Here is a 22,879-nt window from a genome sequence, read left to right as displayed (position 1 = left end):
TGGAATCTTAGTATCTCATGTTATCAATAAGTAATTTCAGATATATTAGCAAAAGTTCCAACATCTGTATGTAGCCTAGCAACAGAAATCTTAATAGGGCAATACTGAGTTCACTAAAGTTTCAGAGACTATAATGTATGTTCTATTATTTTTCCCTTTTGTGTAGACACTGAGATATAGATAAGGTTAAATAAAAAAAAAAAAAACTTCCCAAAGTTTTCTATATTTAGAATATGTTCGAATTAGATCGTATTCTAAATCTATCAAACAGCAGAACATCAGACTCAAAACTTCTACATTATCCACATCTAATTCCATTTCAAGGCAAGATATATTTAATTGGCTCTTGTCCCACAAAATCATGGTTCGATACCAAGATGACTTTGCTGCTAATTCATCCAGTAACCTAGTCCTAATAACTGAACTTATGCATTATGGATTCCATTTGAACTACACTTCTTATACTTTAATTCAACTTGTTTCAGCATACCAAGTTTATTTTACTTGATCTCAATTACACCTAAATTGTCCCAATTAAATAAATGTGCATATGAATAAAATCCATATTATTTGAAATAGCACAGAAAATGTGAGCTGTTTTAGATTTATAGCAACAACAACAAAAACCTTTTGAACAAAGAAATAGGAGGTAAGGATAAATTTTGTTGCTATTAGTTTCCATATCATAAATAGTGCATTTGTCATTTTATCTTTAGTTTTAATGTATATTAAAGCCATGTGTAATGGTGAAATATTGCTCATTGGTATTAAGTGGCAGAAAATACATTCAGAGCTGGGAAAAAAACATTTTAAAGAAATCTGATACATTAATTTCAAATATGTCAAATATTAATTTCAAATATGTTCATTTATTTCAAATGTGACAAGTAATTCTAATTTTCCATGGCTAGGAAGAACAAAATCTACCATAAAGTTGTAGGAAATTAAGAAAACATAAAATTCTATTTCTGAAAATACCAAAGCACTATTTAATTATAATTGAATAAAGATTTTAACAATAGGTCAGAACTTATCACTGGTATGATTCAATGGAATCAAATACATCACAGCTGAACCAGCTCCTGGTGTTTGAGTTGGGAGAAGCTATGGATAATAAAAAAAGAATCTTCAGGTAACATAGGAGCAAATAAGTTAGTGATAAGGAATTTTAGTAAAATAGCAGCAATCCCAACAGATGCATATAAATCAAGATTAAGATATCTTGACAGGAAATTCAATAGGTACAGGTGAAGACTTCACTACTGTGGAAAATAACTCATAAAAAGAAGGTATAGTGGTTCAGTTTTTTTGTGTTTTTTTTTTTTAAGATTTTATTCATGGAAGACACACAGAGAGAGGCAGAGACATACGCAGAGGGATGGCTCCATGTGGGGAGCTCGATGTGGGATTCAATCCCAGGATCCTGGGATCACGACCTGAGTAGAAGCAGACGTTCAACCATCGAGCCACCCAGACACCCAGTGGTTCAGGTTGAGGACAGTAGTTCCCCAGAAAAAAAAATTAAATATAAAAATTAATAAGAATCAAAGCCCATAGAGATACTTCACTCCCTAAGTCATATTACCAGAAATAATACAAAGGATTGGACCAACAGCAAAACAATTTGTGAAGCCTAAAGATTGTATGTTGTATGGCAGGAGCTAGATAGATATCTTGAGTCTATAGGAGATGAAATGGCCCAGGTATGGTGAGAGTTATAAATTAAAAGTTGGGTCAAGATAAAGTTTAATCTAATACATCTTATAAAGAAGGTGATAAAAGTATTTATTTAAAATAATGAAAAAAGACTATAATTTCTTCAGTTATATGTGTTATGCTTCATTATTCAAATTGTTAAAAATCTTTGATCCTTGAGATACTATCTAAAAAGATAGACACAAAACTTTTTTTTTTTTTTAAGATTTTATATATTTATTCATGAGAGACAGAGAGAGAGAGAGAGAGAGAGGCAGAGACACAGGGAGAGGGAGAAGCAGGCTCCATTTAGGGAGCCCAACATTGGCCTGGATCCTGGGACTCCAGGATCACACCACACCCTAGGCTGAAGGCGGTGTTAAACCACGGAGCCACGGGGGCTGCCCCACAAAACTTCTAAAAATGGAAAATGTCTTTCAATGAAATACAAACTCTCATCCAAGTCATTTTATATATACACAGAGTTGACTATGACAGGGTCCTTACTGTCAAGGAATTCATAGTCTGGTGGAGAAAACAGTCTAATAGAGAATAATTCTAAGGCTCAGAGAATTCTTCTATGAATTTAAGATTTACAGGCAAAAATGTAGCTGTGTTTCATATTATTAATTTAAACATTCTGTACATCCAGGATTAATAAATGACAGCTCACAAAGTGAACCCAGCCCTCCATCTGCTTTTGTAAATAAAATTTTATTAGAATGCAGTCATGCTGAATCATTTACATCCTATGACTGTTCTTATGCTTCAGTGACAAAATATAATACTAACAGAGACCAAAGGGCCTGAAAAACCCAAAATATTTACTATTTTGCCATTTACAGAAAAAGTTTGCCAACCTATGCTGTAGATTAAAACTATACATAATAATTAAAATGTAAAACATAAATATTTAACAATCTTCCAACTATTTTTCAATAAAGACTCTCGTTACCTGTGGGAAACAAACAAATTGGTCTTAGGGAATTTTACAAGAGATCTCAAGGTGATAATATTTAGTTTTGATTTTAAATTTACATGAGCACACCTAAGTTATTTGTAATATAATACAGAAAACTGAGGTTTTTGCAGGTAGAATGAAAAAAATGATTACTTTCATATATTCTTCCACTATTAAAAGTAGTTCTCTCTTTTTTTTTGTTAAGATTTTGTTTATTTATTCATGAGAGACACAGAAAGAGAGGCAGACACTAGGCAGAAGAAGCAAGTTCCTTGTGAGGAGTCCGATGCTTTACTGGATCCCAGGACTGTAAAGGCAGATGCTCAACTGCTGAGCCACCCTCATGCCCCAAAAGTAGTTCTTATTAGGTAACAATTTCATAACTACCTTATTCTTAATTGATTATACTTCTACAAAGACTCTCTTTATATCTTGCAGTTAAATAGAAAAACTAGGAACAAATGAAACAGGAAGTAATTACTAATTGTCTAAATTCACCATTTTCAACAAGGTGATACTACATATAAGACTGGCTTTTCCTCTGAAGTGGCCTGGCTATGCTGAGTTACCTATAATAGCTTTCCTGGGAAAGACAGGAAAGAAATGTGTTCAAGACAAAGTACATGCAAGCAACTGAGCTTGTGCTTTTATCTGGAGCTGTTTCACCTGATGAGGCTTTTTCCAACTCCTCTCTCCCTACTCTAATGACAAAAGTACAAATTCCTCTCTAATCAGCTTATTTGTTTTGCATTCCCCCAGACTCTCTATCTCTGCTTCTGCTCCTATTGACACCAAACTAACTTTAATGCCCTATGTATTAAAACTTCCTTCTTTCTTCTCTTTGAATTTCAAAATCAAGTTATGACATAACCATTTTATTTTATGTACCATCATAGATACCAAGCCTTTGCAATGTCCCTTTTTTCACATAACTTCAAGCATGGTTATGACTAATATAGTAAATGTTGCTTATATTGTTATAGCCTGAAGACTCATTTTAAGTTATCATAATGCCCCTTAAATATGCTTTATTTTACTATGGTGTGTGAGCATCTTTTTTTTTTTTTTCCTTTGTGGGATGATTAGCGTAAGGGAGATGGGAGATTTATCTTAGAGATGATTTTTTATGGACTATATTTTATTCATGTGAACTAACGCTCTTAAATTGTGAGTCTTACTATAAGGGTCAGTATGAAAGACTTCATGTAAAATTACAAAAGCACTTTTAGAATCCGTGAGATTGATTGAATCATAAATATACAAGGAAATTCAGTTCATAAAACATCACTGGACTGTTAAGTTAAATCTATAAGGATTCAAATGCTAACCGTGTTAACTAGAGCTATCTGTGATAACCAAATGCAATTCTAGCTGCAATTTGAGATAATTCAAAGTGTTTCAATACTATAGAAGTAACTTAAAATATAAAATACAAATGTTTAATTAATAAAATAAAACACAATATTATAAGTTATCTAATTATTTTTTATAGTTCTTTAAGATACATTCTCTTCCAACACAAGTCTTGAAAGATAGGACTAGTATGCAGAGAAGTTAAAACATTTTCCCAAAGAAATGGAATTAGCATCAAAGCCTGAGGAGTATTACTACAGTGCTTTTTTTCAGATATCAAGCTTCTATTAAAATCTGATATGACACAATGGTGATTTATAAACAATCTATTATATAATAAATATAATGCAATATAATGCAATTTAATTATAGTATGTAATGTCTCAAACTATTTGAAGAATATTTCTGCAGCTGGAACAAAAAGTTTCCATCACTCATGAGGTAGATGGGCTGGGCATGTAACAGACAACATGATGAAACTTATATCTCTTCCTGGAAGTCTAGGGAGTTGAGGAACACCTCTGCCTCTGTGAAAGAAAGAGAGAATAATAATAGCTTGATAGTTGAGGGCAGCTTGTGTGTAATTTTTTATAGCTACTAAGAGAGAAAGAAGCAATTGCTTGCTTTTTTTTAGGGAGAAAAACTAGTTTCTATGCTTATAAGTAGTTAAAAAATATTTCTATAGTTTTTATCTATCTGACATTTTCAGGCCGTGATAGCCAACACTCTTAGAAGTAACGAGCCTGAAAAATATTATATTAGTTCTAAGTAAATTGGATTGGCAAGCCTTAAGTTGTCTGTGACCATATCAACAGGCCTATTTCTCCTCATATATCTAATAAAGCGCAACCCAATGATCACTAATATTATTAAAAGTGCTAGATATATTTGGTATCAGCAAAATAATCTTAGAAAGTGACTTTTGTTATTACAATTGTATGCCCTTTGTTTGCTAATTTTAATATTAATATCACTGAAAGAGGGAGTGTACCAGCAATGTTAACCACATATTAAAAGAGACTGAATGAAATTCTTTCAATAGAACAGTCAAATATATACAAAAAATTACCCAAGCCATAGGTTTACAAATAAAAAAGAGGATATTACTTCAATATATCAAAACATGTGACATATATAGGCATCCAAATAAATTGGAGATATATTTTACATGCTGCTACATACTATAGATTGGGTAAGAGATATGAGTTTGTAATATTTTTTCAAGATGATGATAAATGAGAGAAGATTATTCTTAGAATTTGTCTATACCATCCAAACAAGAATGTCATCTTCTTGAATGATATATTGAATTTTCTACAATGAATAATGATTGATGTCTACCAATTTATTGTTCCACAGGAAATGTTTAGTAGTCTAAAACAATACAATGTAGCACCATAAATATATTCTATATCCCCATATAGTGAAGATGAAAATTGCCACCGTTTGATAAGAAATGTTGTTATAAAATCTATGAAGATTCAATCCAATATACCAATGAAAAAAATAGAGCATTTTGAGTTCAAAATGGAAAAAAAATACAAATACAAAAGAAATAAAACTTGTATTTTGGTATGCAGATTTCAAATACCAATAGATGCATTTTTAAATAATTCCAGTTGGAAGTATGGAATATTAGCAAACCATGTTGCAAATTTTAAGATGCCAAAAACTATGTTTAAAATCTTATAGTCATATGTCCACAGATCAATAATTCTCAAGTTTACCATGAAAGAGATACACAAAGAAGTTTGCTAGATTTCTGGGTCTATTATCCAGTTCCTTAAGTCTATGATGAAGCTCAGCAACAAGAACCTGTAGTAATTCTGGTCCAGTGAATCCACAGATCAAACTTTAGGGGAAAAGAAACAAACAAAACACACTACATTGATAATACATCTTCATGGACATTGTGTGAGTACATAAAAATAAAAATAGATATTAATGTTCAACTTGGATTTTCCTTCTATTATTTGAGAGGGATGGAATTAGAACCTTTTTGGGTTCCTTGAAGCAGGATAGATTAAACTTAGTAGGATCCTCATCATACTTTAAGGACCAAGTTACTATGGTCACCTTAAAGGATAAGGAGAAAAGTTACACAGAGATGTGACACAGAGAAAAACAGTCATCTGTGCTTCTTCTCACAAAGAAACAATTTAGAATATATATAATTAGAGTTAGGAAAAATAAACAAAATAAAACAAATAAACAAAAAGCAAACAAAAGAAAGATCCATATAATTAAAACCAGTAGCCAACCAATGGCAAGAACAATTGTATGTACCTGACCAATGTACCTCTCACCCGGATTTCAAAGCCCAAGGCCTTGGCTTCCTGAAGCAGGTAATATACTACTCTTGATGCCAGTTCTAAGTGAACCATACTAGCAAGTTACAACTCCTCTGAAGCAATCTCAAATAAAAAGTTTCAAAAGTTTAAGAAATTAAGAAACAGCTTTTCTGTATCTATCTTAGCTTTACAGCAGAATCCTAACTTGAGCCTAACCTCTGCAGGTCCTGTGATGATAAACGTCTACAAGTTGTAGAGGGTCAGTGTGTCAGGTTCCCAACTGCATTATATGATATATTCCATGGGGAAAACAAAACCAAAACCAAAACAAAAACCTCATCCAAAAAGAGGTAGTCACATCTTTGAAGGTTGAACCAAGAATGTACTTTAATGCTAGAGAAGATACGCTGAATGCCTTGAATACCTTAAATATGTTGTGAAGTCAGATAATATCCACAAGAGCTCCCATGGAACTCATTCAGCGAAGCTCTTTGTTCAGATCTTTAGTACATGTCTTACTCGTATCACATAATAGTTTACACTAGAAATGCATCCGTAAAATAAAAATGAGCAAAACAAAAAAACAAAAAACAGTCCCTCCTTTGAGGGAGCTTACATGGTTATAGGGTAGATTAGTGGTTGGTGATTTGGGTCAGATTCACCCAGACTGCCATTGTGAGGAACTGACAGTTGAACAGGGTTTAAATTAAGTAAATTTCCTGTAGGCAGAGAAAACAGATAATGCAAAGGCCTAAGGAGCAGAATATGTGAAGGGAAAAATGGATGATGCCACCAACAGCCAGATCATAAAGGTAGTCTAATGCCACTGCAGACAATTTCGGGGTTTGCTATTTTGAGATAAGGAGATTGAAGTCTGTGGAAGAGGTCAAGAACTAATAACCAAATGAGATCAAATCAATACTGCTTTATTACACATGATTAAGTGAAAGGAGAGAGATTGAGACTTTTAACGGAAAAAAGAAAAAAATGCAAAAAAGAAATGTAAAGTTTAAGAGATTGGTTTCTGGAACCATCTTCCTTGGATTCATATTCAGAATTCATCATTCACTAGCTATGACATTTGGGTAAGTTATTTAAATTTTATTTAAGTTTTCTCTACCTCAGTGACCTCCAATAATAATAGTTTATTGTGAAGAATAAGTAACTCAAAAGATCTAATGTTGTACTGCGTATATATTAAGCATACGATTAGTGTTATTTTTTCCACTGTTGTTATTATTTATTAACTTACCAAAGGTTTTGAACAAAATGCTATTAAAAGACAACTTCTTCATAATTTCAAAGCAATCGGATATAAAGCTAACACTTTAGCTAAATATTATCTATCAGGTTTGACTTTGGTTTGTAGCTTTATTCACATCTATAAAAATTTTATTTTTAAAATCTATAAAACAGGTACCTCTCAGCAGCTTCTGCATCCAGTGTAGAATTATAAGGAGTTCAGACATAGCAGACGGTTTTCTCAATATGAACACATATCAGATACATGAATGTTCATAGCAGCACTATTCTGTAGTGAAAGGTTGAAACAACCCAAATGTCCATCAACCGAGAAAATTAACTAAATGTGGTAGAGCCATACAATGAAATACTGAGCCATAAAAAGGAATGAAGTATTGATACTACAATGTGGATTAAACTTGAAAAAACTCTGCTAAGTGAAAGATGGAAGACTACATATTGTATAATTCCATGTAATGAAATATCTAGGATAGGTAAATCCATACAGAAATCAGGTCCGCGGCTCCCAGGCACCAGGAAGGAGGAGAATAGGGAGTGCCTGCTTAATGGGTATGGGGTTTCCTTTTGGGATGATGAAATGATCTGAAAGTAGAAGGAATGGTTGCACAACAATCTGAATGTGCTAAATGCCACTGAATTACACAGTTAAAATGGTTAATTTTATGTTACACATATGTTACACATATTTCACCTCCATAGAAAATCTTAAGACTGTATACCACATAAGTCCTTTTTAACTTGTTACTTAAAAAATAACATTCAAATGAATATATATATATATATACACACATATATATATCAGAAAGTATGATATCGCTTATTGGTAACTGTGCAGAAATCACTGGAAATAAACAAGAAACTATGCTTTGACAAGCAATTGTAACTCAGTAAACTCCGGGTCAAGCCCATAATTGTGATAGGTTTGAATTTTAAGACAACTTTCTAGATACTAAAGGATTTAGTAGGAGGTCATGTCAGGGAGCCAGAAATTGAAATATAAGGAAAATGGCACACTTGAAATAGTGTTTGAGAGGACATAGCAGACACCAGAAGTGTGGTAGAGAATGATAATAGAGAATATCCCATCTCATGAACTAAACATTTGTGTATGTCCAAAGTTCACATGATGAAGTCCCAACTCCCAACCTGATAGAATTTGAAGGTGGAGCCTTTGGGAGGTGATTAGGTTTAGATGAGGCCATAAAAGTAGAACGCTCAAGATGGGATTAGTGCCCATATAAGAAGGAGAAGGACCAGAGCACTCTCTGTTGCTCTTCCACATGAGCACACAGTGAGAAGGTAGCCATCTATATGCCAGGAAGAGGGTTCTCACCGGGAACCAAATCTGCCTGTACCTTAACCTTGGACCGCCCAGCCTCCAGACCCGGAGAGAAATAAATGTATGTTGTTTTAAGCTACCTGGTCTATCTACGGTATTTTGTTATCACACCCCAAGCTGATTAAGACTCTAGTACACAAGCCTTCAAAGTTCTTGTTTGTTTAATCCCTAAAGGGTTTATGAAAAAGAAGTACATGACTCACATTTTAAAATTTAACAACTGTGCCTAATTGCATGTTAGCAAGTGAGCACCATATCTGCCCCTGCCCCCCTCTCATTCTCTTTGCTCCATCACAGAGGTTGGGAGCTTTAGAATTACATTTTTTTTAAAAGTATTTGGTAACAGAGTCCTGAGAAACATTCTGCCAGTAAGATCCATTTGCACAAGATGAAAAAACAGGAGGGCAGAGGCCTTTTTACTGTTTCTGTAGCAGAGATTTAGGCTGCAGTAGCCACAGGTTTTTAGGTAAATTCAACACATTTCCCTGCAAACCAACATCCTTAATACTGTAGAAAACTATAATTACTAGTGTAATTTCCTATGATTTTTGCAATTTCTTATTGCAAAAATGAATGAGTGAATCTGAATCTGAATCTGAAACCTGGTGGAGGTTTTCCTGATTTTTACATCATCTATCCCTTTTAATGGTCCTGTAAACTACTTTGCTCAATTCCAATTCTGCTTAAAATATATGGAGTGGTTTCTATTTTCTTTACAAAACTCTGCTTCATCTAAAATGTATTAGTTTCATATGTGCAAAGTATGTATTCCTGACTTTTGTGTATTACTGCCCATACAATTTACATATATTTTCATGAAAGTATTTAGAGCTACAGGTCTAGCTTGTCCAATACCTGAAAACATGCACAATTTGACCTGGTGATAAAGTAAGCCCAGTCATTAAAATAATCAACCAAGTCAGGCTTAATGTCCATCAGAAAAGTCACTCTTCCCTAATCTTATTTCTGAATATTAAGATAGGTAACAAATGGTAAATGATAGAGATAAATACATGCATACATACATACATACACACACAAATATGTAACTGTGCCAACATTTTGGCCATAGATCACCACGATGTACTCAATTTAATATCCTTACAGGCATGTTATTATCACAGGGCTCTTCTAATGGCTCAAGCTTTTTCAGTTGTCTGTGTTTGCTTTCTTAAAAGATTTTTTAGCTTTTTTTTTTCTCCCCTATGGCGATGTCTCATTGATAGATGAAAAATATTCCTTTTTTTTCTGTTAAAATGGGAAATGAGTTCTTGTGAAAGGAGAGTTTGGAAAAGAAACCGAGGATCAGAAGCAGACTAATTTAGGAAACAGCACAGATAAAAGTTGAGGATCTGGACAATTGTTCCCTTTAAATTATTCATGTCCATGCACTTCCTAGAAAACCAGAGGTGTGTGTTAAAAACTACTGCTTCAGCAGCATATCTTTATTTCCTCTGCCTCCAAAATAAAAGGTTCTGGGAGACTGAATAGTTATATATTAACATTAGATAGGATTTTCCATTCTGTATAACAATCTTAGAAAGAATTTGTGGTTTTTCAATACTTGAATGAATGTGCTTAGTGCCTACCACAGGTGAACACTTTGAAGTAACATTCATTTAGTTTGATTTATTAACTACCATAATGTTGCACTTCAATATTAAACATATTTTGAGGGCTACTATTGCGTCTTGGAGAATGTCCTCTTTTTGTCTTATTTTATATATACTTCTTTTTAATAAAAAATATTCATTAATCACTTATTATGTGATAACATTGTAGTGAATTACAGACGCAAGAATGAACTAGGCTCCCTTGCAAGAGCACTCAGTCTAGTGGTTCAATCTACTGCAGACAACGTGTCTAGAGTTAATTCCTAACACACAAATCTATTGATCTCATTCTCAGCCAGCCTTTCTGTCTACCATCAGAAAACACCATTCCCCTCCCCTCTAAAGGAAAAAGCATGGAGAGTTTCAACTAGTACGCTGCAAAAAAAAAAAAAAATACATTATAAAAATAATGTGTTAAGATTTTCTAACATTTGCCAGATAATAAACTCAGCTCTTAGCAAAAATTATGTGACTAAATACTCAAAATATACTATGAAATGTATATTTCCTCATTTTCCAGAGGAGTGGACTGTAGATTAGATAATTTTAGAAACTTACACGAAGTTCCACATTATTCAGTATACAAATTTAGTTCAACTTTGCTACTGGTTCCAGCTTATTGCCACCAATGATTCTAATCTTCTAATGCCAATTCCTACAGAAAAGGAATCCTGTTTATCTCTCCATCACATACAATTTTGCTTCAGATACAGTAATGTGCTTACTACCTCTCCTGTAATACAACAAATATGTTTTGCACTTTGACCCTAAGATATTCTTAGATTATTTTACATTGGCTAGAGTATCCATTTCACATATACATTTCAAATATAGCCCAAGCAAATTCTGTCCTTTCTATTGAAGTTAAGATAAAATCCTACTTCCTAGAAGTATTCCACATTGACTTCCTCCCTTTAGCAATTGCATGTAAAGCAGTTATAATGTATATTACACTCTTATCAATGTTGGTTCTAATACAAGGAAGTATATTAATTTATTTATATCAATTGCTATTAAGGATATTTATTTGTTTGTTTATTTATTTATTTATTTATTTATTTATTTATTTATTTATAATTACTGTATTTATTCGGATGCCTGGGTGGCTCAGTGGTTGCGCACCTACTTTTGGCCCAGGGCATGATCCTGGAGTCCTGGGATCAAGTCCCGCACTGAGCTCCCTGCATGGAGCCTGCTTCTCCCTCCCTCTGCCTATGTCTCTGCCTCTCTCTCTGTGTCTCTCATGAATAAATAAGTAATTTTTTTTAAGATTTTATTTATTTGAGAGAGAGAGAGAGCATGAGCATGAGCCAGGGGAAGCACAGAGTGAGAGGGAGAAGCAGTCTCTCTGTTAAGCAGAGAGCAGGATCCCAGGACACTGGGATCATGGCCTGAGCTGAAGGTAGACGCTTAACTGACAGCCACACAAGGTGCCCAAAGGATACACTTTTTTCTTTAATTTTACTTTGTAGCCTCTACTTACCAAAAGTTTCTTTTGCATTAATTTTCAGAATTCTCACCCTTTATTTGATTAAATCTATTTTCCTTTTCTCTGTGTATGCGTGTGTGTGTGTGTGTGTGTGCGTGTGTCCTTAATTGGTTTCAAAGTTACATGCATTTTGCTTTATTTATTTGACTGCATATAAATATCTTAGCATGAATACTTAACCTAGTAATATTCAACATTAGCTAATTTTTCTGTTCCTATCCTGAACAAAAACAATACTGCAGATATGTCTGTATTCTCCAGGGCATTATGGATATTAACTTAGAGCTATTTATTTTTTCTATAATATTTATAATCATAGTATTATTACTAAAGATCATAGTTAAATTAGTTTTGATAAATATTTTACTTGTTTACCCTTGTTTGTGTGTAACAATCTTTCTTTTTGTCTTTGATTTGTTTCTTGCTGGCAGACTCTCTTCAGTGGTTTATTTAGAAAAAAAAATAAGAGTAATAAATTCTATTAGTTTTTATAAAGATGAAAATTCACTCTTTCTTTCAATGAAAGCTTAGTTTATTATAGAATTCTGGGTTGATTCACTATATCTTCAGGTCTCTGTTGCTCATGATAAGCCTACAAGCAGTCAGAGTCTTTCCATTTTTTGGACTCTGTGTTTCCTCATTATTAAAAATATATATTTAACTTTGATATTCTGAAAATTTATTACTATGTATTTGGCCGCATGTTTGGCTTTATTTCCCCTGATTAGGATTAGAAGTGATTTTTCAATCTGAGAACACATGTCTTTTCTCTATTATAAAATGATTTAAACCATTTTATTTTTCATTTGTGCCTCTTCTCCATTCATTCCCTGTTTCTGGAATTCCTATAAAATGGATATTAAAACTTGTCTTAATAGATCTCTTATCCCTTATCTCTGAGGAAATCTTTATGAGTACCAAGTCTTCTGTAAAAGACTTCATTATTTTACTGGTCCATTTTCTTACGACTATGTTTTTCATTTCTAGAGATTCAATTATTTTCTTTCAGAGCTGCTATTTTTCCGCCAGACCCTCTTATTTTTGTTTAATTTATTCTTTTGTATTGTAACAGACCCTTTTTTTCTTAAAGATTTTATTTATTTATTTATTTATTTATTTATTTATTTATTTATTTATTTATGAGAAACAAAGAGACAGAGAGGTAGAGATACAGGCAGAGGGAGAAGCAGGCTCCATGCAGGGAGCCCAATGTGGGATTCGATCCCAGGTCTCCAGTATCGTGCCCTGGGCCGAAGGCGGCACTAAACCGCTGAACCACTCCGGCTGCCTTGGTCCATTTTTAAAGTCTAGTCTCTGTATTGTTATATCTATTAACTCTTTCTGTCGTGTTTTTTTCTTCTATTTTTTTGTATCTTTTAATAATAAACTCATACTTAGTAGTTCTTGATTTCATGGGAGTATCACAGACCTTGGGGTATACAGGACCTTTGTAGGCATAGTTTTATTTGATTCTGCTGGAATCCCATGAAAGCCAAACTTTTTCTTTTTCTTCTTCTTCTTTTTCTTTTTCTTTCTTTCTTTCTTTCTTTCTTTCTTTCTTTCTTTCTTCTTTCTTTTTTTCTTTCTTTCTTTCTTCTTTCTTTTTTTCTTTCTTTCTTTCTTTCTTCTTTCTTTCTTTCTTTCTTTCTTCTTTCTTTTTTTCTTTCTTTCTTTCTTTCTTTCTTTCTTTCTTTCTTTCTTTCTTTCTTTCTTTCTTCTTCTTTCTTTTCTTTCAGGGTGCCAATCCCATGAGAGTAAGATTAGTTTAGAAAAAAACACATATATCCCGCAGAGTCTTAAGATTTTGATTATATAGAGATATGAACCTAGCTCGTCGAGTTGACCATATTGGCTGAGGCCACCTATTTGTATGTTTTTATTTTCTTCATTATAACATAAACCTCTGTTACAGAAAAAAATATTTTTTTCCAATTTTCTTTCTGTCTTATACTTTGTAGATACTAAAAATATATATGATGTTTATTCAACCTGAACAAAACAAATTAATACCATGAAAGTCTTAAAGAAGACATATGAACCCACGGTTTATATTATAAATGTTATCAATGAAATAATCTTCAAACAAATATTTTTTAAAATAGAAGTTCAATTTCTCCAGTATTTTAAATGTGGTTTTCTATCATGCAAGTGAGAAAATAGTACAACTATATTTGCATAAAAGCCTCTAAGTTATTTTTCAAGTTTTTCTTTTGAATTTTATTTATTCACGAGAGACACAGAGGAGAGGCAGAGACACAGGTAGAGGGAGAAGCAGGCTCCTCGCAGGGAGCCCAAGTGCAGCACTTGATCTCTGCACCCGGGATCATGCCCTGAATTGAAGCCAGATGCCCAACCACTGAGCCACCCAGGTATCCCTTTTTCAAGTATAATGGTGGTGTTCTTCTAATCCCTCCTGCAAATATTTATTTTCCAAAAAAGCATTTACCTCCTTCCCCCCAATAACAACATGATAAGTTTATATTGAGGGAAAACTAAAATTCCTAAAGGAAAGAAGCTACATTCTAAGTACATTAATTATAAAAATAGTTTTAAATGTTAATCTATGTGCAAAACAGTACCCCAAAATGAACCTTCCCTTATATTCATCCTACAATAGAATAACACATAGAAGATGTTAGGAGGAAATCCCACTGTTGGTAATCAAGGCCTCCCAAAAGAATGGCATTTCTATAGTTTGGATCATCATAGAATATCTGTCATAAAGTAAAAGAACCAGATACATCATTAAGATATTTTATGCTCGCATATAGAAAATCCATCAGCATATAGACAAGTTTGCAACAGGGCAATAAGATTGTTGCTTAAACTCTTTAGAGGAAATACATCTGAATTCTTTGCTATAAAGATGAAAAATTTAAATCAAAGGCATTAGCATTAGCTAGATGTGTGATCATGGACAAATCACTCACCCCTTTGTCACCTAGTTCCTTTATCTATATAATGAAAAAGAGACACTTAAATATCACTAAGGTCCATTGTAACACAAATAGCCTAGATTTCAATTGCCTAGTCCCTAAGAACTCACTAGAATATGAGATTGATGCTGGAAAGAACAAAACTACAATAATGAACCTAAAACACATTTACTGTTTATGAAAGAACTCCTCCTATCAGAATCCTGAACCCCTAATCCCTTTATTCCTTAAACATTCTATTAAAAAACAAAAGTAGGATCATTCTAGATACCTAACAAGGACTCCCCCCACCCCTAGCTGAACTGCTAGCAAGTTGTCTGCTTCCTGTAAGGGGAAAAATAATAAAATAAATAAATAATAAAATTAAAATAAAATAAAATAAAATAAAATAAAATAAAATAAAATAATAAAATAAATTGAAGACTTATTTTCATCAGAATAATTTCAGAGAAATTGAAAAGTTTCTGAGAAATTATCATCAAATTAGAAGTCTGAAATTTTGAAATAAGCAGAATTAGTTTTAGCTCCAGTCCAAAGAAGTTTAATTACAAAATTGCTAGACTTGATTTTAATATAGAGCAGCAATTATTTGGGTTTTATGGGTCATTTAATCTAAAACACTAATGTATCTTCTTTAAAGAAAACAACTAAATAGTTCTTTAAAGAAATAATTTCAACTATGATGAATATTTTTTAACTAAGAAAATCTATCAAATTCTCCTCTCTTTCTCATTGCATCATTTAACTAGAAAGTTAAAGAGTAAGTTCCTCTTATAAGATATAAACAGAAGATATTTGCATAAGGTGGGTACCATTTCAAATCTCGACAAGATAACTAATGCCGTGGTATAGTGTCATAGCTCAAATTCTTCTATCCAGTTGTTACATTTCAGTAACTGCTACCACTCAGTAGCTATAGACTTTGAGAAACTTCACTTTTGTCCTTAGTTTTCTAATCTATGTAATGGCACCCATAGGAATACTAGGTACGTTCAATTGGAAGAACTATCAAGAGAGGAAGAAAGAGAAAGAGACATAGAGATAAAGAGACAGAAACAGAGAGACAGAGAAAAAGACAACAGAGAGAGAGATTATTTCATCTAATGCCTGGTCCAAACAAGTTACTTAAATACCTTTGCTATTTTTCTTCCAAAGATCATTCTTGTTATTATTTTTACTATTGTTTTGTAATGAAAGTTTAGTTTAGCTTTCAGACCCAACATTGTGAAGTAACAGATTTTTATATACATAAGTATACCAACTTAAATCCATTTTATTTTTATGGGGAAAAACACATTAATGGACAACAGTAATTTTTCTGTAACCTGGGCTAATTTCTTTGAATTATAGTTAGGGGATTAGTCATTCCTTTGATCACTCAACAAAACATGTATTGTAATTTACTATGTACCAGGTCCTGGTATGATGCTGTAAAAACAGTAGGGACCAAAACAATGTAAACACCTGCCATCACAGAATTTCTATTATTGGAGCAGGAGATAGGATAGACATATGTATATATCCATATATGCATATACAGTGTTTATCAGATAGTGAGGTTTTAGAATGTAGGAAATATAACTGGGCAAGGACACAGAGATTATAGGGTAAGTGAGGAGAGGAATTCATTTAAATAGTGTGGCCAGAAGGACTCTGACCCAAATGAAATGAGAGAGCAAGTCATGAGAATACAATGAGGGAGAAGAGCCAGCATGATAACAAAGTTAAGTTCCTGAACAAAGATTGTGTTTGACGTTTGTTCATAATACCAAGCTAGCAACTTGATTGAACCAAATATAGTTTCGGGGATCCCTGGGTGGCTCAGCAGTTTAGCACTTGACATTTGCTCAGGGCATGATCCTGGAGTCCTGGAATTGAGTCCTGCATCAGGCCTGCTTCTCCCTCTGCCTGTGTCTCTGCTTCTCTCTCTGTGTGTATCTCTCATTAATGAATGAATGAATGAATGAATGAATGAATAAAATCATTTAAAAAAAGAAACAAATGTAGTTTCATATTTCATAAAACAGTTATGTAACATCTGGCACAAAGTAGGCACTCAGCATATGATAATTACTATTATGAAATGAAAATATGGGCTACATAGCTGTATGTGGATTTGGGGGGACTAAAAATATTTAGAGAGAGAAATTCTCTATAAAAAAATGGTTGAGGGCCCTTGAAATAAAAGAAAGTACCAAGAAGAAAAACATAATTCAAAAATAAAATAAAATAAAAATAAAGAACAGACAAGGGAAACCTAAATATAAAAATAAATCATTTTACTACCTGTCCAAATGTAAGGAACAGAAATGTGTGACTTCCTAGAGATCTTTACAATTAAGGCCATCATGTCATCCCTAAATCAGTTTCCACCACTCTATTAGAATGTACATGTTAAAAACATATATAGAATCAATACCTTATATGGGCTTAAATGGATAAATCCTATACATTTGTCATTCTCTTTTGTCATGTTATAGTATTTAGACATTATCTTAGAACAAAGAATCTCAGCAGCTATTTGTTAGAAAGTGACAGTGAAAAAAATCAGGAAATATGAAGTTGAATTGAAAACATCTAATACCTTCAAAATAAACCATTAATAAGTTCACCTGCATTTAAAAGACATATATTAAAAAAAGACATGTGTTAAACATGTAAGTGTACGATGTAGTTCTTGACACCTGGAAAAGGGTAGAGGATGAAAAGTAAATAATTTAGTTTCAAATGACAAACCATAACGGTAGCATAAAATGAATAATAGGAACATCAGCAGAAAGGAGAGGAAGGATCCATGGGCTATATTCCTTTTGACAGAACTAACATAACTAAACAAAGAACCCATCTTTCAGAGAAAAGATGGGGGAAGAAAGGGGAAAAAAAATCAGAGGAGCAAATACCATAAGCCGATTCTCTCTGTCAACCACTGTCCAAAGGACTGAAAGTATTGGCCAAGGACTTCAGTATTAGCCCACTGGTGAGACCATCACTCTGTTGAGTTGCTGCTAATAGCACCTAATTAGGAAAGCAAGTCTAACTCCTATGAGCCCATGTTAATGAAGCCATTTTCAGACTGCAATTTCCATTACGATAAACGTTTTGCTTGTAAGTAGAAAATATCCTGGTCATCTGAATGTGACTTAATCATTCATGTGATTTTTCTATTTATCATTAATATGTTGTCATTCTATTTATCAGTCTCTGAGGTTGGATAGTGTGACTCTATCCTGAAAGACATTTGATGCTCACATGCATCAGGATACAAGATCTGCAATATTGAGTTCATATCAGGAACCCCAGTCAATTCCCCAAGGATACAGCCTTTTACAGACTTTGAAACATCAGCAAGGCTTTCCAGGAGACCCTCCACTTCATTTACATACTTTATTTAAACTCTCCTCCATTAAATGCATTTTATTCTTTTACCCGTCTTTGACAAAAATCATTTTTTTTATATTTAGAAGTTTTTTTCTCCAACCTGTTAAAATCTCATTATTGCAGGCCTTTAAAATCATTTTAAAACTACCCTCTTCCCTGGAACCGCTGGCTGAAAAACTCTGCTGGTGTTTTTAGCTCTCATAACACTTTATATCTGTGTGTGTGTGTGTGTGTGTGTGTGTGTGTAACTGTTTTATCTTATTTTCTACTTGTATATATTTTTTTCTGTTTAAGTGATTGCTAGCTAGTTGAAGAAAGATAAATCTGATAAAGAACCATTATCCATAAAAAAAAAGAACCATTATCCAAAATATACAAAATACTATATTGTTGGTAAGTTTTATTATTGAAATCTGAATTCTTTTCACTCTTTAGAATACTTCATATTTTTAAAAGATTTTATTTATTTATTAATGAGAGATACAGAGAGAGAGAAGCAGAGAGAGAGAAGCAGGTTCCATGCAGGAAGCCCGACATGGGACTTGATCCCAGGACTCCAGGATCACGCCCTGGGCTGAAGGCAGGCACGAAACCACTGAGCCACCCAGGCATCCTGAAGACTTCATTTTTTAGAATAATTTTAGCTTCCCAGTAACATTGAGAAGAGGGACAGAGATACCCCATATAGCCCCTTCCCCTAACAAGGCACACATAGCCTTTCCCCGTATCAACATCCCCCATCAGAGTGGTACATTTGTTATAGTTGAGGAACCTACACTAATATATTATAATCACTCAAAGTCCATAGTTTACATTATGGTTCACTGCTGGTGTTACGTATTCTATGGTTTGGGATAAATGTGTAGTGATAACTATCCATCATTATAGTATCATAGAGAATATTTTCACAGCCCTAGTAACTTTCTGTGTTCTACCTATACATCCCTTCTGAACCCTGTCCCCAACCCCTGACAACGCATTGATTTTTTTACTCTTTCTTTAGTTTTGCTCTTTCCAAAATATCATAGAGTTGGAATCATAATATTGTAGCCTTTTGAGATTGGCTTACTTCACTTAGGAATATGGAGTTAAGTTTCCTTCATGGCTTTCCAGGGTTTGATAGCCCAATTCTTTTAGCACTGAAAAATAATCCACTATCTGAATAAACCAGTTTATTTATCTATATACCTACTAAAGAACATCTTGATTGCTTCCAAGTTTTGGCAATTATGAATAAAGCTGCCATAAACACTCATGTCCAGATTTCTGTGTGGACGTAGGTTTTCAACTCTTTTAACCAAATACCAAAGAATGTGATTGCTGGATTGTCTGATAAGGGTGTATTTAATTTTGTAATAAACCACCAAAGTGTCTTACAAAGTGGCTATACCATTTTCCATTCTTACTGGCAATGAATGAGAATTTTAGTTGTTCCAAATCCTCTTCAGCACTTGGTCTTGTCGGTGTTTTGAAGTTTGGCTATTTTAATGGGTGTGTAGTAGTATGACATTCTTTTACTTTTCATTTCCCTGATGACATATGATACATCTTTTCATATTATTTGTTTTCTTTGATGAGGTGCTTCTTAAGATCTTTGGCTCATTTTTTAGTCAGGTTGTTTTTTATTGTTAAGTTTTAGAGGGAGATTTTTGCATATTTGGGGTAATGGTTCTTTATCAGATTTGTCTTTTGGAAATATCTGTTCTCAGTCTGTGGCTTTTCTTCTCCTTCTTTTGACATTGTCTTTCACAAAGTAGAAATTTTTAATTTTAATGAATTTTACTTTATCAAATTTTTTTAATGAATTGTGCCTTTGGTGTTGTATCTAAAAAGTCATTGCCATAACCAGTTTCATCCAGGTTTTCTCCAATGTTAATCCTTTTTTTTAAAGATTTTATTTATTTATTCATGAGAGACACAGAAAGAGAGGCCGAGACACAGGCAGAGGGAGAAGCAGGCTCCCCTCAGGGAGCCCAATGTGAGACTGGATCCCCAGACCCCGGGATGATTCCCTGAGCTGAAGGCAGATGCGCAACCACTGAGCCACCCAGGCGTCCCTCCAATGTTCGTCTTCTAGGGGTTTCATACTTTTGCATTTTACATTTAGGTTTGTGATTTAAGTCATTTTAGTGAAGGATGGAAATGTATGTCTAGATTAATTTGTTTGCTTGTGGTTGTCCACTTGTTCCAGGCATCATTTTTTTTAATTTTTATTTATTTATGATAGTCACAGAGAGAGAGAGAGAGAGGCAGAGACACAGGCAGAGGGAGAAGCAGGCTCCATGCACCGGGAGCCCGACGTGGGATTCGATCCGGGGTCTCCAGGATCGCGCCCTGGGCCAAAGGCAGGCACCAAATCGCTGCGCCACCCAGGGATCCCCCAGGCATCATTTATTGAAAAAAATTATCTTTATTCCACATATTGTCTTTGCTTATTTGTCAAGATTGGTTGACTTCATTCATGTGAGTCTATTTCTGAGTTCCCTATTCTGTTCCATTGATTTGTTTGTTCTTTCACCAATACCACACTATCTTGATTACTGCAGCTTTATAGTACGTTTTGAAGTCAGATATAATCTGTCCTCCAACTTTGTCCTTCAGTATTGTTTATTCTGGGCCATTCTTGGGAAAAAATGAATTATATATCTTTACTGTATCAAAGGCTCTTTAAGCATTATATAGGCACATAGGGTTAATTGCCAACACTGTATAATTTCATTTGGGTACTATTTCTCACAGAGAAAATATCACCCTTAACATTCTTTCATGTCAAATAATAGAGAAAATTACACATTGTTCTAAAGAGACAAATTTCCACTTAATAGGAATGATTTCTCTGGAAAGGATGATAGTCTCATTCCATATAAAAGGCAGGGATTATTTCCCTTCTAGCTACTAGCTGTCTGACTGTGCTTAGCTATATGAATTTGCTTAGCATAAAGTATCAAAGGCATTATAGGTAAAATTGGTAAGGGATGCTTTCCCTGGTTAAGCTTGGCTATGTTTGTTTTAGCTCCAAAAAAACTACCATTTTACATAACAAAGAGATGGTATTGTTGAATGTGTTATTCTTCAATACTGTTTCTAAGCCCTGAATGAAATGTAAATAATTCTCAGAAGGCCCTTAGCCCAGTTTTGTAGGCAGAGCTCAGTACAGGAAGGGAGACTGGTCTGAAGCCACATTAAGAATCTACTGGAGAACTGTCATTAGAACTTGGGAGCATCTGCAAACAAGCCTGTACCCAAAACAGAAGCTTATGTCAGTCTTAATCACTATGGAGTGACACTATTAGCTACAGCAAGCATTTTTAACTAAAGGAATTTCAAGGCTAACCCCAGCATCAGGTCAAAAGAAAACCATCTTTCCTGGTAAAAAGGAAAGCATAAATGATGTACAAAGTTGACATTTTAGAATTCCTTCAAAATTAGTTTTAAGATAATTTTTTCCAATTAGAATATAAGCCACAAAAGAAGAGATAAACAAACTTTTTGTATCACCCAATCAGCTAGCATTGTGCATTTTCCATGTTGTAATTATAAGTTCTAAGCAGGAGACAATCTTGAGTCTTAGCAGTAAAGATATTCTAGGAACAGTTGGGGCAGACCTAAGAGAAGTGGCTGAGGAGCCTTCTAGGACACTCCATCATTAGCAAAAAAAAAAAAAAAAAAAAAGAAGCCAGCCGTAGGGAGTTGGACCTACTTACATACAGCCAGTTTTTCCAGTAAGGAGCTGGTGATTCTGAAATATTAATTGTTCCAATGTGTCCTCCATCCTAGTTCCTTGGAGTTCTGTGAAGACACAGATAAGTTAAAAGGTTAAAAGCTATTTGACTAAAATATTTATAGCAGTTCTTTGTCTCCAACCTGATGTAGTGTAACTCAGAGGATTACACAGTGCTCTCTCGCAGTTTCCTCCAAACCACCTAGTTCATTTGGCATTCAGACCTTTGTACATAAGCAGAGGCATTTGGCTGGGTGACCATAGCTCATGGCAAGAGATTTTGGTACCCAGTAAAAGCAGCAATACATTTCAGAGAGGCCCAAATGGAGAATGTAAAGATGAGTAGATTAGTGCCAATGCCCAGAGGGAGACAGCAGCAGTGGTGGTGGCAGTTGGTGGGAGCAGACTTGTTTGCAAGAAAATGTGAAACACTCTGTAAAATACCAGGCAGGGGCCTTTGTTGAGCACTAACGTTCTTCCATCTGCTCTAGGGATAGGCTGCCAGTGTAATTTCTTATCTGCTCACAGGCTGGTAAAACTTAGGAAGACAAGGTAAAGGTGGAGTTAGTGTAACATTTTTGGTTTCTATACGACTATTCTGTAATATTTGGAAGTTAACTGATTTTTTATGCATGCAATGGTCAAAACTTCTGATTTTAACCTTAACAAGTTTGTGCTGTATAATATATTATTAGCATGATTTTAAGGTTATAATTAAAGAGCCAGACCAAATAATCTTATCATTCTATCCGGAATCCAATCAGATATAATCTTAATGTCCCTAATATTTGTGGTGCTCACATACTAGAAAGAAAAATACGTATATGAATAGAGGATAGC

At 33.9% G+C, this 22,879-nt stretch overlaps 1 long non-coding RNA gene across 1 annotated transcript; it reads right to left on the bottom strand.

The window, feature by feature from the left end:
• Positions 1-4,120: 4,120 nt before the first annotated feature.
• Positions 4,121-22,105, bottom strand: LOC140603503 (uncharacterized). Its single transcript, XR_012006492.1, has 2 exons — positions 22,023-22,105; positions 4,121-4,536 (listed from the first exon to the last, which is right to left on the bottom strand). It is a non-coding gene; the product is annotated as an uncharacterized lncRNA (long non-coding RNA).
• Positions 22,106-22,879: the final 774 nt, after the last annotated feature.

The sequence above is a fragment of the Canis lupus genome, chromosome 14 (genome assembly GCF_048164855.1).
Source record: "Canis lupus baileyi chromosome 14, mCanLup2.hap1, whole genome shotgun sequence".
NCBI classification, from domain to species: domain Eukaryota; kingdom Metazoa; phylum Chordata; class Mammalia; order Carnivora; family Canidae; genus Canis; species Canis lupus.
This window is presented reverse-complemented; position numbering and strand designations above follow the sequence as displayed.